Source organism: Podarcis pityusensis (genome assembly GCF_964106645.2).
Source record: "Podarcis pityusensis genome assembly, chromosome: 4".
NCBI lineage: Eukaryota > Metazoa > Chordata > Lepidosauria > Squamata > Lacertidae > Podarcis > Podarcis pityusensis.
This window is the reverse complement of record NC_138027.1, coordinates 13,557,203-13,573,689: the sequence shown is the minus strand read 5'-3', so window position 1 is coordinate 13,573,689 and position 16,487 is coordinate 13,557,203. Positions and strand designations below refer to the sequence as shown.

The following is a 16,487-nucleotide window of genomic DNA, read 5'->3' as shown; positions in this document are numbered from 1 at the left end:
TTTCGTCCTTGGCGCTTTGGCCAGCCACCCAGTCCCTGAAGGGTTTTCCCCAATTTCTCAGACTTGGGAAGGTTTTTCAAAATGGAAGAAACCTCTCTAAAAACCTGACACGTCAATCTCATTCCTCCACCATTAGGAACTCAATACCTCCCTTGGATTAATGGCAACAAGTGAATATAATGTAGAGCACTGATTTTAATTTTTTGAGAACAAACTTTTGATTTACTAAGGAAGGCTTTGCTCCCATCATGGAGTCCTGCAGTGCAGAGTTGTGCTTAAGACCTTTTCAAAGACTGTGCTATTTTTGTGTGTCAAAGAACCAGCACATACTTCAGCCTTATTAGGTGATCATCCTGTGGGCAAGAGTTTTGGTAGAAGTTGAATTCCGAATTACTGTGCTGTAGCCTGCAAGGGATTTTAGTGGTTCCCTTCTGGATGGGTATTTCAAAGTATGTGTGGTGCCTTACAGGTGGGAAAAACCAGTTATGTTGGGGAAAAGAAAAGAGAGTTTGCTACATAATGCATTAATAAATGGAGTGTGTGTTTATTTTTATACTAGATTTTTTTTCTATATGTCTCATAGATCTGATACATATATATTATTTTCTCAAGCTTGGAATAGAAGGAAATAGTCCTGTATTTACCTTTTACACAACACATCGTTTGTGAGAAGGAGTGGTCGTCACAACCAAATTTTAATGCATTGAAATTGCAACAATTTGGAATTATTTGGGTATTGGAAACCGTGGCTTGAAGTAGGTTCCTAGTTGTGGTTTGTGGGAAACTGGTTTGCACAAACCATAAACTGCACAGTTGTGGCAAACTATATCCTGTGAAAACTCAAAAGTGAGGGGTGGGATGGGAGCTGGAGGAATGGGTGTACCAGCAAGGAGCCCCTTCACCTAAAAAGCAAAGTTAAACCTTGACATATTCTAAAGATGGAATTGCTTTCTTAAAAAAGCAAACAAAACCCCCAGTGCAGTATGTTTTTTCTTTTCCTTTGGTGCATGATGTATGGTTAAGAAAAACCATGCTGAATCAGGCCAACAGTCCATCTAGTTCAGCATCCCTTTCTCACAGGGACCAGATGCCCATGGGATACCGGGCAAGTAGGACCCGAGTGCAACAGCACTCTCCCTACCTGTGATTCCCAGTAAGTGTTATTCAAAGCCCTTTGTGGCTTAGGGCCCTCGTATTTACAGGACCGCCTCTCCTGGTATCCTTAAGGTCCATGAATAACCATAGTTTAGAGGTCCCAGGCCCTAAGGAAGTCATACTATCCTCCACCAGGGCCAGGGCCTTTTCAGTGATGGCTCCGACCTGCTGGAATGCTCTGTCCCATGAGACTAGGGCCCTGCAGGATTTAATCTCCTTCGGTTGGGCCTGTAAGACAGAGCTATTCTGCCTGGCCTTTAATTTGAATTCAGCCTAATCTTTTATTTCCCTGCTCTTCCCCTCCCTCCCCTTTTATGAAAATTACCCGCTCTGAGACCCCACAGCTAATTCTCCCCTGGCCTCCTCGCTGGCCCAAGTAGGACCAATTCAGCCAGCTAGCCCTGGTGACTATCTAATGCTTATTAGATGGATTTCCCCCGAACTGATTTCTGAACTTTGAATTTTATTGTTATTCATGTTTTTATACTGCTTTTACAATTAAGTGTTTTAAATTTGTTGTTAGCCGCCCTGAGCCCGGTTTTTGAACCAGGAAGGGCAGGGTATAAATAAAAAATTATTATTATTATTATAAAGGTGTACAGTCCCTGACAGTGAAGGCAGAGCACAACCACCCTGGTTCATAGCCACCGATAGCCTTCCTATTCAGGAATTTGCCTAATCATTCATTTATTTTTTTAAGCCACCCAAGTTGGTGACTTATCACTGCATCTTGTGGGAGTGAGATCATCTTACGGCTCAGCCTAGCAGCACTGCCCTATTTTGCAAATCCGTTTCATAAAGGGGCATTGCAACTTGAGTGCAACGTTCCTCCTTTACTAATATCTGAAGCTTGCGTAGCATTTTTGCAGACCTGTCTTCTTCTGCAGAAGCTATTTCTCTCCCTGACATGCAGGGAGTTCCATCTGTAAGAAGCAGGCGTGTGAGCTTCGGATCCATGCTCTCGGACTTCACGTGTCTCTCCTCTTCCTCTCATCGCTCCCTGGGAGGTATTTGCAATGGAAGGACTTTGTGAGCTATCCCTGTGGCAGCCGGCAGCCTTGACCAGCCTGCCACACCTCTGTGGTCTGGATTTGAAGCCAGCCCTGGAGGCGAAAAGAAAACACTTTCATTAGTCGAGCTCAGGAAACTGATGGGTGGAGTAGTTTCACTCTTAATTAGCCCAGACTTTTGAAGGAAAGAAGGGAGGAGAAAGCCTTGTCCTTTTTCCTCACTTAGTTTCCCCACTCGCTTCCAGTTGGCAGTGAAGGCCTGGTCCATTAGGCCATATGGGGCGCTGCTCCATCAACCTTAGCCTGCCCCCAGCCAGCCAATTGGGTCAACCTTATTTTCTTTTTGTCAGGAGTGAGCCTGCAGTAAATCACACTGTGTATGTTGGGGTTAACTCTTATTAGCAAGAACACAATCTGCACAGACTCAGAGGAATGTCTGGCCCAAGGAGCACAGTATCTCATCCCTGGTAGGACTTGTCCCGTGAATCGGTTGCCGAGACTGAAAGTCCCTACAAATCCTCCTTTCCAGGGTCCTTCCCAAGCAATCAGAGACTGTGCCTTTGTGTCACCAGTCTCTCTGCTCTTTTCATGCCTTTTCTGTTTCTGGGAGACAAGGGGAAGGGAGCTTGTTGTAGCAGGAGAGGGACCATGCCTCTTCAGCATCCTGACTCATCTTTGCGTCTTGGCTTCCTTCTGATTCTGGACTTGCCTCTGCCACAGACTCTGCCCCTGCTCCCCTCTCACTAAGCCCTGTTACCTCTTTAGTTTCTGACACCTCCTCCTCCTCCTAGTCTTCTCCCCCTGACCACTAAGGCAGTTGGATGGCACCTCCTTCTGGCAACTCCTGCAGCCAAACTGGTGCAAAACATATTGCTCTGCTTTCCTTGGACCACACCCGCAAGGTTTGTCATCTGTGCAGCCCAGGACCTCTCTATACACTGCCCAGGCTTGCACCCCAGGGAGGTCACTTTGGTGCTGCTAACACAGTGGTTTGACTTCACCTGTGGAAGTTCACTCCATTGTCTCCTGAGACAGACAAATGCCAGTACATTGTTCTACAATGCTTTACTGATGCTACTTCATTATTACTATCCAGAGGGGCTACAGCAGAACAAAAATGGGACCAAAAATAACCAGGAATATATATATTTTTGCATGAAAAGTTACGGGATTTCAGGATCTGCACTAACTGGAAATGAAGCAGTGTGACTGCCCAGAAATCTTTGCAGGTGCAAATAGCATCGACAGCTGGATCATTTATAACCTCCCCATCATGGAACACAAATAGTGACAAATGCAGAATAAAAAGAATGGCTAGATGCCCCTGTCGTGTTGCAGAATACACCAGCCTGGAAAGACCCTAATTCTTCACTTTCAGAAATATTTATCACCGGTTTTGGATGTTTATTCAGAGGAATATTAATTTATCCGTGCAGGCTGCTTGAGACTCGTCCCCAAGCTAGCTTCTCCCATCCTGTCCATTTACAGCGCCAGCCCTGCTCAGGCAGCGACAGAACTGTCTCGTGTGCCTTTGGACCATTCCCTGCGATGTGCAATCTCTCTTTCTTGTTCAGCTCAGCAGAAGTACCTAATTGATACAATTGAGCAGATATTGAAGGCGTATTGCAAATTGTAGGTATCAGGAGCAAATTGCTGGTTCGTGCCTGAAGACGGAAATTCAACAGGAAAAAAAGAAAGACAGACGCAAAATAAAAATGGATGGGCTGGAACTTGATGGATTCACCGTCCTCTGCAAGAATTTATTGTGTGCAGTAACAAAAGAAGGGACCACCTGTTTTATAGAATCTTTTGATATATCAAGAAATTTGGGGGAAGGAGCATCGTCCTAGAACAAGGTGTGATATTGTATTGCTTTAGAACTGAGAGCTATAAATTAAGGGTTTTTAAAGTGGCCACTGTGGCTATGTTGCACCTCCACTGTCATAGGCAGTTTGCTTCTGAATTCCAGTTGTTGAGAACAACAGGGAATGTTGCAAGGAATGTGGTGGTATGGACTGTTCCTGTTCATTGCTTTTGTTCAGTGCTCCAGCCACACCCCTTTCCAGGATACTCCATCCGGAACCCCACCACCAGATGCTCCAGGTCACAGCTTGGGTAAATTAAATTGGAATAATCACTTACAGTTTCTGGAGTTTGAAGGTTTTATTCATGCAGGAACTATTTACAAGATGAGCGGAGGTGAGAGAGAGAAAGCAGTAGACAACTTACCTGGTGTGAACAGCTTAGCTTTTAGAGGTGGAGCTACACAGTGCTTTCGTGGGGTTTAAAGTAACATGTGCATTAACTACAAACTCAAGAAAAGGAAATGTGTTTGCTTTTCTCCAACAACTAAACATGCTCAGTCCTCATTAGGTGAGCTGCCAGTTAAAGGGGGAAGAGGCTCTTAATATAGATTTATTAGTATTATTATTATTATTAGTAGTAGTAGTAGTAGTCTTTCTACAAACTAGATTTTCTTCAAACTGATATATATCACTTGTGTACACATGGTATCAGTTGGGCTACATAGGAATCAGCCCTTAACCCTGGACATTGCTAATAGAAGGGTCTCTCCATAAAGTATTACATTTCCTAAATATCCATTTGCAGCCATGGATGTTCAGTGATATGCCCAAGCAAGATTATAGCTGACTGGATCATTTAGTGATCCTGAAACAGCTCCATTCTGGTTTGAAGCATTCCTTTTGAAAGAAGTTTGTAATTCTTTTCCCATGATGTCATCACTGTAACCTTTTCCGAATTGCTTCCAGCGAGGCTAGTGGGCTGTTCTGACTAATACTGTCCATGCCACTCTTCAGAGTATGAGAAGATCAAACCACACTTCTTCATTTGTTTCTTAGGCAAAAATTGAGATTTGGAAAGCATTTTGAAATGATATTTTTTAAAACCCTGTGGCAGTCTTACCCTACAAATACCCAGAAGAGACTTGCCTCCTTCTCACCATAGCCTTAATTATATTGTACTTTTGTGTGGATTTTAGCACAGGTTGTACAATGACAATAAAGGTATTATTATTATTATTATTATTATTATTATTATTATTGGCTTCCAGACCCTTGGTCATCTTGGTTGCCCTCCAGCTTGTCAAAATCCTTCTTAAATTGTTTCACCCAGAATTGGACACAGTATTCCAGGTGTGGTCTGACCAAGGCAGAATAGAGTAGTACTATTACTTCCCTTGATATGGACACTAGACTTCTATTGATGCAGAGTTTGCATTCCTTAGGGTTGCCGTATTTTAAAAAGTAAAGTTCTTGACACCTGCAAAGTTGCTGAGCTTTCTTTAGGAGACCACCAAAATTGTTGCGCTCCCCCCAAAATAGTGATTTTGGAGCTGTTTCCGCTGCTTTTTCCATCATGTTGCCATGACATCCAGACATATTGGGAATTTTCCTGACGCATGGCAAGCCTAGCATTCTTTGCAAAGGAGCCCAGGGTGGCAAACATAAAAACGTTATTACAGAACAATATTTTTTTTTTTAAGTATCTAAAAAGATTTCTAACACTTTAGAACATCTTAAAAAAAAATGTTTAAAAGCAACCACATGCCCTCACAGTTATTCATTTCCCGGGCTGATGTGGCCAGTATCTATCAAAATACCTGAGTAAACAGAATTTTGAAAAAATAGAATTCTCCTGAAAGTCAATAACAAGGGAGACAGAAACACCTCACGAGGGATGGTGTTCCACAAATGGCCTGTGAGCACTCCAGTTGGAGAACAGCCTCTTACCAAAGGTGTCATGGGCTTTGAAGACACTCGAACTCAGAACGCAAGGGAGTAGAAACGTGCTAAGAGGAGGGCACGCTTGGCAAACCCTCACCGGGATCAACTCCCACCCGGGAACCAATGTCCCCACTGTGAAAGGATGTGTGGATCCAGAATCGGCCTCCACAGTCATTTACGAACTCATTGTTAAAACCGTGTTTATGGAAGACAATCTTACTCGACTACAAGTGATTGCCAATGAAGGAAGAATTTCCACAAATTGAAAACAACCTCCTGGAAGGCCCATGTTGGGTTAATGCCAATGGAACATCAGTCTTGGGTTTACTTGCATCTTTTCAAGTGTGCAGGGGAGTAAAGGGAGAAAAATGTACATCACATCAGTGTCAGAAGTGCTAGAATCTTGTGTGTTTCCAGGATGTTGAATACACACCCATCCCTGCTTGCAATATAGGGTTACTGATTGGTGATGAGGTCGTTATGCACTGACTCAAACACATTTTTAACTTCCTAGACAGTGTTAAAACAGCATTGTTTTCCCCTCCCCTAAATCAGTATTCTTTGCCTTGGCTCCCTGTTAAAGATGCCAGCTGTGCTTCCACTACCAGCCCTCTTTTACAATGGCAGGTGACGCCTGAACATGTTTGATTCCCTTGTCAAAAATTGCGAACAAGATGAACAACACCCAGATAATTCACTTCTTTTTCATGGTTGAAGCTGCATGTGAACGATTTTTATTGCAGCGCTGGGAGCCTCAGGGGCCTAGTTTTGCGTTTCCCAGTGGTGGTGGCAGCAGGCTGCGCTATTAACATATTTCCTACGAGTAGATCCACCCCAAGGAAACATTTCCTGTCATTTTTCATCAGCTATGTTAGATCCCAACCCAGACACCCCCTGGGAGAAGCAAGCAGGAATGCTTTGAAATTAACCCGGACAGCCAGCAAGTCCATTAACAATCAGGATCTGGTTTGACTTCCTAATTACAGCCAATGTTTATCCTCTGACCTGGGTTTTCAACGCGCAGGATGCAAGCTCCAGGTCTACATGTGCCAAATCTTTCTGTGCCCTGAAATTTTCCTCCTTTAGCTTTATAGCACAGGGACATAGCACAGGGAACTTTCGAGCAAGTCCCGCGTTTAATCCCTGGGATCTCCAGCTAGGGCTGCCTGAAATCTTAGAGAGCCTCTGCCAGTCAGTGTAGACAGTACTGAGCTCAATGCACTAATGGTCTGACTCAGAAGAAGTCAGCTCCCAATGTATACTGTATAAGACAGCTTTGTACATCAGGGAATGGTTGCCATCCATCTGTTTCGGGAGACAATGGAGAAGAGCGCCTTTGGAGGTGAAGTCAAACCACTGGAGAGTTTCAGCACCTGCTGTGGCTGTAGAGACTGAGGTGGGAGAGACATGTTTTGTTGCAGCTGGGGAAGATGAAGGCATGTGGACACTGTGGTTGTCTGCAAGGGATTCCCACACTGCAGGGTTGATGTTGCCAGTCTTCATGTCTGCAAGGGGTGGCAAACCTGTGGCCTTGCAGCTATTACAGGACCACAGCTCCCATCATCTTTAGCCATTGGCCATACTGGTGGATGGAAGCTGGAGCTCCAACAGCATCTGGAGGGCATAAAGTCAGCCACCCCTGGTGTATATAGCTTTACATGTAAAGACTTAGATTTATACAATCGTAGAATTGTTGAGTTTGAAGGGACCCAAGGGTCATCTAGTCCAACCCCTGCAATTCAGGAATCTCAACGAAAGCATCTGTGACTACTCAACCTCTGCTTAAAATCCTCCAAAGAAGGAGAGTCTACAATCTCCCAAGGGGGCCCGTTCCAATGTTGAACAGCTCTTACTGTCAGAAAGTTCTTCCTTATGTTTAGTTGAAATCTCCTTCCTTGTAATTTGAAGCCACTGGTTCGAGTCAGGAGCAGGAGAAAACAAGCTTGCTCCCTCTTCCTAGGACCCTCATACCTATGGGGCCGCCTCTCCTGGTATGTCCCACGGAGGACCTTACAGTCTTCAAACAAAAACATCTTGGAGGTCCCGGGCCACAGGGAGGTTAGGCTGGCCTCAACCAGAGCCAGGGCTTTTTTGGCTGTGGCCCCAATCTGGTGGAACGCTCTGTCACAAGAGACTAGGGCCCTGCGGGACTTGACATCTTTCTGCAGGGCCTGCAAGACACAGCTGTTCCGCCAGGCCTTTGGCCAAGGCACAGTCTGACCCCCTCCTTTGGTAATCCTCACAGAACTCTAGCCCAATGGTTGCCATTAATTTGATTTTGAACTGATTTTAAAATGAATTGATTTTAGAATGCTGTGTCAATTTTATTGTTGTAAGCCGCTCTGAGCCCGGCTTCGGCTGGGGAGGGTGGGATATAAATAAATTATTATTATTATTATTATTATTATTATTATTATTATTCCATGCGACAGCCTTTGAGATGAGCCCTGACTGGGACAGGGTTGGTCCAATATGCTTTGCTGCCTGAGGCAAAGGAAAAGAAGGCAGCCAGCTGCCCTCTAGCCCATGTGCAGAAGCTGAGCAGATTGGCAGTGGCATCTTCCTTGAACCCTGGCCAATGAGAGGTTTCCTTTACCACACCTGAGGGCAGCAGGCTAGCTTATAGGGCAGGGGGACAAGGACAAGGCAGGTTGCATGCCACACACACAGCAGCAACAATTTAAGGGCATCTGCTGCCTGAGGTGGCTTCCTCTCGCTGCCCAGTGTTGCAAAAAGAGTAAGTGCCAGTAAGGGATTATTTGTCCTGTAACCTGACAACGGTATGGAACGAAAGCTGAATGACTAGGGCATTGTGGGTTGTTGTGGTCTGTTTCCCAGGTGGCAAGACAAACTGTTCAGTGTTGGGATGAAAATGGAAAATCCTGTGTGTGTGTGTGTGGAGGAGGGCGAAAGGGAGCAGCGTAATGAATAAAGATGTCGGAAAATATTAACATTTCGAACAGAGGAGGAGTTCATTTATAGAGCGCTTCCATGCCTGAGTCATGCAGCAGACATGCCAGATATACAGAGAAGAAAATGAACGATGTTTCGTTTCCCCCTGGTGAAATATAAAAAGGAAATCAAACGCGTTGTTTTCCAGATTGCATGGGGTGCGGGTGGGAAAGAGGGTTAAGTGAAGCAGAGACTAGAAGTGGCCCCTTTAGGGTGGTAGGGGAAAGATGTAAAATCTCATCTAAGTTAAGGAAATGAGCCCAACTTGAAAGACCTGCACTGATTACCTAGCTAGCCCAATTGAATAACTGAGGTTTGCTGAGGTCTGCAATAGACTATGGTCAGTAGTCGCATCTCATGTCCTCTGTCTTGTTGTTAACTCTAAAAGCAGCACAACCCTGTTGTGGGGGAATGCTCTGGTTCTGATCTGAGCTCTGTCTCTTGGGGAGGGCGTGTTTAACCTTTCCCTCCCATTCCATCGCCCCAATCTTTCTCACGCATATCCCCAATGTTTCTATCAGCCCTGCGCCGATAAGAATGCAAGCACAATATAAGCCAGAGAAACCAATATGATGTCTGTTCCCTATTTTAAATGTTCCAGTCCTCTTGATGGGGCCAGACTAGCAGCAGGCCATGGGGTGAGGTCTGATGGTTGTGGAGTGGGGCCACAGCGGATCCTGATTTCAAATCCTCCTGTAACCCTCAAGACTGCTTTATTTGCAGATGTTTGGCCAACGCTTTCCAGGATGCAGATGCCTCATGTTTGCGGACCTGTGAACTGCTACTTAACAATGCTTTTTATGATGTGCTGCTCACAGTTGGTAGCCCATCCCTTTTGCATGCCAATTTTATTTTTAATCGTCTTTTCCCGCTTGGTATGTGGGAACATTTTTGTGATGATCAACACGTTGTACTGCTTTTGTATGCCCCTCTCCTGACGCGCCTTCCCCACCCTTTCCAACTGTGGTTTTCGTTTGTTTGTTCAATGGGCTCACCGCTCCTTCTAAAAGACTGTGTGTGTGTGTGTGTTATTTTGTACCAGAGCTTCTTTTCTTTAGGCCAATTTATGGAGCACAAGAATCAAATAACTGTAGGGTTGGAAAGGGACCATGAGGGTCATCTAGTCCAACCCCCTGCAATACAGGAATCTTTTGTCCAGTGTGGGATTCAAACCTACAACCCTGAGATGAAGAATCTCATGCTCTTCCAACTGAGCTATCCCTGAGCAGTCTCTGCAGAAGTAAGAAAGGCTTTTGCTAGTCATTAAGGATGGTCCACACGCTTTTGGATCAGACTGAGAGCTATTCTTCTTCAGCTTCCTCTTCCCCCACAGTGCCAAAGCAGAGGCTTATGGGAGGCAGGGCTTAGGCCACTAGCCCTCTTCCACTATTGCTCCCTGAAGATTAGCTGCCCGTTGTTTCCTGGCCCAATTAAAGGGGCTCACGTTTCATGTCCTGAACAACTCAGGTCCCTAATACCTGAAAAGCCACTTCCTGCAAGACCCCCTTGGGTGTTAAGATCAGCAGAGAGGACCCTATTGGCTTTTCCACTGCCCTCAGAAGTTAGGGTGGCAGTGGCCCAGAAAAGGGCATTCTCTGTGGTGGCCTCTATGTTGTGAAACTCCCTCGCCACAGAGAAATAATAGTATTCAGGGAAATAGCATTCGGAGACGTACAAACTCTGATCCTGGAGACAGTATATAACCATGGTGGGTAGCAGCTGTGGAAAGCTCGAATTTTTTGTATCTCCTTTTATAGCAGTCTAAGGTGACAGCCATCATCACATCTTGTGGTAGCAAATTGCACATTTTAACTATGCACCGCGTGAAACGGTCCTTATTTTGGGCCACCCTGATTCTCCCACAATTCAAATTCATTGGCTTGTCAACAAAGTCAATGCAGAGTACAGAGGGGAAAGTCCTGATAACACTGGGAAGAATTCAATGTTGCGATCAGCACCAGCATTTCGGCTTTTTTCATGGAACCACCTCCCCTCTCTTCCCCACTCATGCTGTTTATTTAGAGGCTTCTCCTGAAACCCACCCCCCAGCCAGTCTAGAGGAGGCAATGGGGGGGGGGAGATAAAGAGGGGCAAAAGCGCCATTGTGCTAGAGCTCCTTATTTGAATCCGGTGCACTTTACAGAGCAAACTGAATAAAAAACCCATGCATAATTTGAGAAGAAAGGAGCAGAGAGTTTTTGTCTTTCGCTTGGGTCAGGCCTTCTACATAGGAGGGGGACAGCCAACCAAACGTACAGAGGAAAACTCCCTCAGAACTGCATAGCCAGTCAGAGCGCGAGTTACCTCAGTAAAGATCATGACACTCTGCCTGGTTGCTGAGCAACACCTCCACCACCCTGGTTTAACTGACTTAACTGATAACAGAGATAACCCTTAATTCAGAAACCGAATGATCCTTGCCGTTCCGGATTCTATATCTGCAAATATTGAGGATTTTTCCAGAACAGAGTTACCTTTCAGCCCTTAATATTTTGTATGCTGTAGGAGAAGATGCCATTAGCTGCTTTCTGCTCTCTCTCTCTCTCTCTCTCTCTCTCTCTTCCTTTCCTTTCCTTTGAGCCTCCTTTATCAAACAGAAGTCTCGGTTTACAGAATGAATCAAGCAGCGGGGTCCTTAGCGAATGGCCTGCTTTGGAGTGTGGCCATTTTGTGGTCCAAGTGAACACAAAAGGGTTCACCGCTCCCATGTGTGATTAAGATCAGGCTTTGGTACCATGTGTTTCGCCTATGTGCAGAGGCCTGGTTAAATGGAGAGAAAAGCCAGTTGTCGTTTCTGAGGCGCCAAATGAACAACGTGCTTTAATTTATGTCCGAGACACAGGCAAAAGGCCTATAGAAAGGTCATTATCCCTCCATTTCTTTGGTGGCTTAACTGGAAACGAAGAGTCTTGAGGAAGAAGAAGAAAGGGAGTCCTCAATAAGAACGTCACTGAAAGAATCGCATTGTATATTTTAAAAAAGGGAATTGTTTCCCGCAACTAACTTTTCATGTAATTTGGCAGGCATCGGGAGAAACACAGAAGGATCTCTCTTTGTCGCTGAGACCGACCTGGAATACATTTGCCTGTTCTCTTTAAACAGGCAGGAGGACACTGGGCCTTTTGTCAGCCTTCGAAAAAGCCAAAAGTGAAGATTTGGGGCAGGTTGAGGGAGGAGGCACAATAATCAGTGGATGCCCCCATCTCTAAGGAGATGTTTTCACATGGGCTGAGGAAAGCCGCCCTGTAGTCTTGTTAGTTAAGCCTCGGAAATATAAAGCTCACCAGCTGAGGCAATTTGAGATAGCTCAATTCATAAGAAAAGGCCCACTGGATCAGGCCAAAGGCCCAATGCAGATGGTTTTTAAAGTGGAATAAACAAATTAACTGAGGTTATACAATCCAAATCTTTTTTACAATCATAGTCCAGCAGGCATAGACCCCTCTGTGGAGGTTATCAGAGACTGACTTTGAGCGAGCAGAGATGGCTTTTAAGGGGGGAAGTGGTCCAGATACCCTTTCATGAACATATGGGAAAATACTATATGGGATGCCACAATGTCCGATCATCTCACCAGGAACAGGAGGGCAATTGACGGCATAACGAATAAAGACACCTTCCAACTTTCTCTTAGTCTGTCAGACTAAGAGAAAAAGACAACAGCGACTTTGAAAAAAAATGGGAACCATTTATATTATTGTTATGTACTGAGTTGAATAGGATCCAAAATGCAGCAGTCTGATTGGTCCTAGAACAATAGGATTCAGAATGCAGCAGTCTGATTGGTCCTAGAACAATGCAGCAGTATGATTGGTCCGCAGTAGCCACCCAATCCAGCTCTAGATGGAAGTGAATCCACAACCTGATTGGCCTGCAGGAGAATTCCCGAATTAGCCAATCACGTGCAGCCCATTGTGTAAATAATGTATATAAAGCAGATACTTTGGGGGAACTTCCATTCCTCCTCACCACTATGAGTTGAATAAAGAGCATGAAATCCACTCTCAACTCTTGAGTATATTTCAATTATACTTGCAGATACAAAGAAGGTTGATAGACTTGATGGCAGGATTTAAATAAACATTCACACTATTAGTATTAGAAAATGTTTAGAAGCTAGAGAAATATTATGGTGCATTTACTTTTATTTTTATGTTTGATGTTATGTTGTTAATGTTAAGTTTGATGTTATGTTGTTAATAACTTTTTCTGTTAGGAGGTAGCAAAGTCGTTGAAAAGAGAAACAAACCAGAAGTGGATGTTGGGGGAAGCCTAGGAGGGGAGGGAGGAAGGAATACATAGTAAATGTTAAGACTTTGAGATGTATATAATGAATGAAAAAGAAAAATGAGTAAAAAAATTTTTTAACAAAATATACCTTTCCAACTTTAACTATGTGAATGAACAAAATCAAGACCAGTATACAACAACCGCTCAATATTTGCAGAGGGGAGGTTATGTTAGGTAATATGGTTGAACATTGAACATATGTCTAGAGTCAATGGATAGAACAAACACCATTAGATGTACTGCTCGATAACTGTTTAATGGTTCTTGTATTTGTTCAAAAATCAATAAAAATCTGTTTCGAAAGAAAAGGTTATCGGCAGCTACTAGTCTACTTCCAACACGCCTTGAATTAGCCCCACAGAGCATCTGCATTGCTTTATTCTCCATGAGTTCATCCAAGCCCCTCCATAAAGCCAATTTTGCTGTGCGCCGTGTAAAGCAGTGCCCCTTTCTGCTGTCCCAAAAAATTCAGCTTTGTTGATGGGCCCTGGGTTCTAGTCTTTGGGAAGGGCCGTAACTCAGTGGTTAGAGCATCTGTTTTGCATGCAGGAGGTTTGAGGTTCAATCCCTGACACCCCTAAAACCCCGGAGGGCAGCTGCCAGTCAGTGTAGACAATACTGAGGTAGATGGGTCAGTGGGCCTGGCTTGGTAGAAAACTGCTTCCTTTATTATGCAAGAGGAAGATAAACGTCTCTCTAGCTTCTTCTTTTGTGGCTTCTAACATCAACCAGAGTGAATAGCTAATCATGAACCATGTGGTTGATTTTTAATAGGTTTAGGACCATTTCCCCTCCTTCCTTCACGCGGTTGGCATCACCCATAGTTGGTTGAGGCACATTATCTGGACTCTTGCCGAGTTATCTGTTTGGAGCGCAAGGTCAAAAGGGAGCAAAGTTCACCTCTCAGGCTTGGCTCCACTCCTCTTCTGATGCACAGAACATTTCATGTCAGCATTTGCGGAATTTAAAATGCTTCGCCAGGAAGTCGCCACAGGAAAACCCACTCCTTTTGGCCACCTTGCCATTTATGATATTTCCCTTCGGCCTCGGCAGTCGTCCTGGCTCCGGGGCCTCAGATTGGTAGATCGTAGACGTTAAATAGGATTTGCCTGCTGGGAATGAAACAATCTCCAGCCGAGGAATCTCAAACAGCAGGGCCAGGAAATATTCTGCTTGAGGTGCGAGGGCTTTTGGTTGCTGAGTGGTTAGCATAGGAATATGCAAAGCTGCTTCCAACCAGGTCAAACCATTAGCTCATCAAGTTAAATACCTTGGCTGGCAGCAGCTCTCCATGGTTTCAGACTAGGGTCTCTCCCAGTCAGGCAGCCTTTGGGAAATTAATGAAAGACACTTGGACCTCGATGGAGCATCTTGCCTCCTTCCCTAAGTCGGGCAGAAGCTTCCTGCGCTTTGGGAAGGAGGTGCCAGGCTTTAATACTTTAATGTTCTAATTTACAGGACGCGGGTGGCGCTGTGGGTTAAACCACAGAGCTTAGGGCTTGCCGATCAGAAGGTTGGCAGTTTGAATCCCCACGACGGGGTTAGCTCCCGTTGCTCGGTCCCTGCTCCTGCCAACCTAGCAGTTCAAAAGCATGTCAAAGTGCAAATAGGTACCGCTCCGGCGGGAAGGTAAACGCCGTTTCCGTGGGCTGCTCTGGTTCGCCAGAAGTGGCTTAGTCATGCTGGCCACATGACCCGGAAGCTGTACGCTGGCTCCCTCGGCCAATAAAGCAAGATGAGCGCCGCAACCCCAGAGTCGTCCATGACTGGACCTAATGGTCAGAGTTCCCTTTACCTTTACTCTATTTTACTGGAAACATTTAGGGATAGCCCAGTCCCTAGTCCACTGACCACATGCCATTGCTTTCTGCACTTGTGATTCCCAGCCTAGGAGTCATACGGCCTCCAGTAGTGGAGGAAGCATATGGCACTAGCTCCCATTGGCCTCTCGAGGTTTTTCTTTTTGGCTAAATGCCTGAGGTATGTGATGCCTTGCATGCTGCTTGTCCACCCAAATCTAGCAGTGGCTGGGCCACTTGTGGCATGTGAACTGCCACAGCTCTGCTGGCAGTTGCTGGGAGCTGCGTGGCATCTGCCTCCAGTTAGAAAGAAAGGCACTGAAATCCCCATAGGAACATAGGAATCTGCCCTATACAAAGTCGGAACATTGGTCCGCCTTGTTGGCTGTTTTGCAGATTAGTTGCGCTGCAGAAGGCGTGCTAGGGAGACCACACATTTCAAGAAACGCAAAAGTAACTTTTGCTAGGTTTTAATAACAAAAACAAAAACTCCTTTTACACTAAATTACAATATATCAATAAACATGACCCATCCACCAGGGTACTGAGAGAGCTACATGCTGCTCTTTATATACCATACCCAACAGCTTAATTACCACAACTTAACAGCACCTGCTATACAGTGGTACCTCGGGTTAAGTACTTAATTCGTTCCGGAGGTCCGTTCTTAACCTGAAACTGTTCTCAACCTGAAGCACCACTTTAGCTAATGGGGCCTCCTGCTGCTGCTGCTGCGCCGCCGGAGCACGATTTCTGTTCTCATCCTGAAGCAAAGTACTTAACCCGAGGTATTATTTCTGGGTTAGCGGAGTCTGTAACCTGAGTCTGTAACCTGAACCTGAACCTGAGGTACCACTGTACTGCTTCACAGCTGTAAAACTAGGTCAGGTTATTTGCTCTGGCCTTTAAAGAAATACACATCTTGTGGAACAATAATGAACCTTCAAATTTAAAGAGACCATTCAACACGCCTGTCTCAATATTGTCTGCACTGACTGGCAGCCGCTCACCAGAGTTTCAAATAAGGGTTTCTTCAGGGAAGACACACAGGTTCTGAGTTTTTTAAAAAAAAACCCACAGTGTTGCAAATCGTCTGCGATGGTTGCCATGGAACATAAATCAAAGCCAATACTTGAATAAAAATATTTTTCTCGGGTTCAGCCTGATAGGTTACCACGTGCTGTTCAAGAAACTTGAATTGTTTGTTGTTATGTGGAAGCCATGAGTCACGCCTCCTGGAAACCTTTTCAAATGGGTTCTTTAAAAAAAAAAGTGTATGTTTCATTTCTCAATATTCCAATGCAATAACTTAAATGAAAACAATATTATTTTTGGCACGCCCATCCCGATCTGTTTAGTCATCTCTGTAGCACGTGCTGGCTCAGAGGAAGTTTGTGTGCAGCTAAATCTGCCAGCAAAGCACTCTCCCGTCCTGTGGTTTCCAGCAACTGGTATTCAGAAGCATTGCTGCCTTTGACTGTGGAGGCAAAGCACAGCCATCTTGGCTAGTAGCAATTGATCGCCTTCTCCTTCCT

The 16,487-nt window shown here is 44.9% G+C and overlaps 1 protein-coding gene and 1 long non-coding RNA gene across 2 annotated transcripts in view; both read left to right on the top strand.

The window, feature by feature from the left end:
- Positions 1-16,487, top strand: part of ME3 (malic enzyme 3) — a 97,079-nt gene that overhangs the window by 23,746 nt on the left and 56,846 nt on the right. The gene's annotated exons all lie outside the window — the stretch shown is intronic.
- LOC308475550 lies at positions 10,932-13,461 on the top strand. The gene is made up of 2 exons (XR_013985304.1): positions 10,932-12,567; positions 12,910-13,461. It is a non-coding gene; the product is annotated as an uncharacterized lncRNA (long non-coding RNA).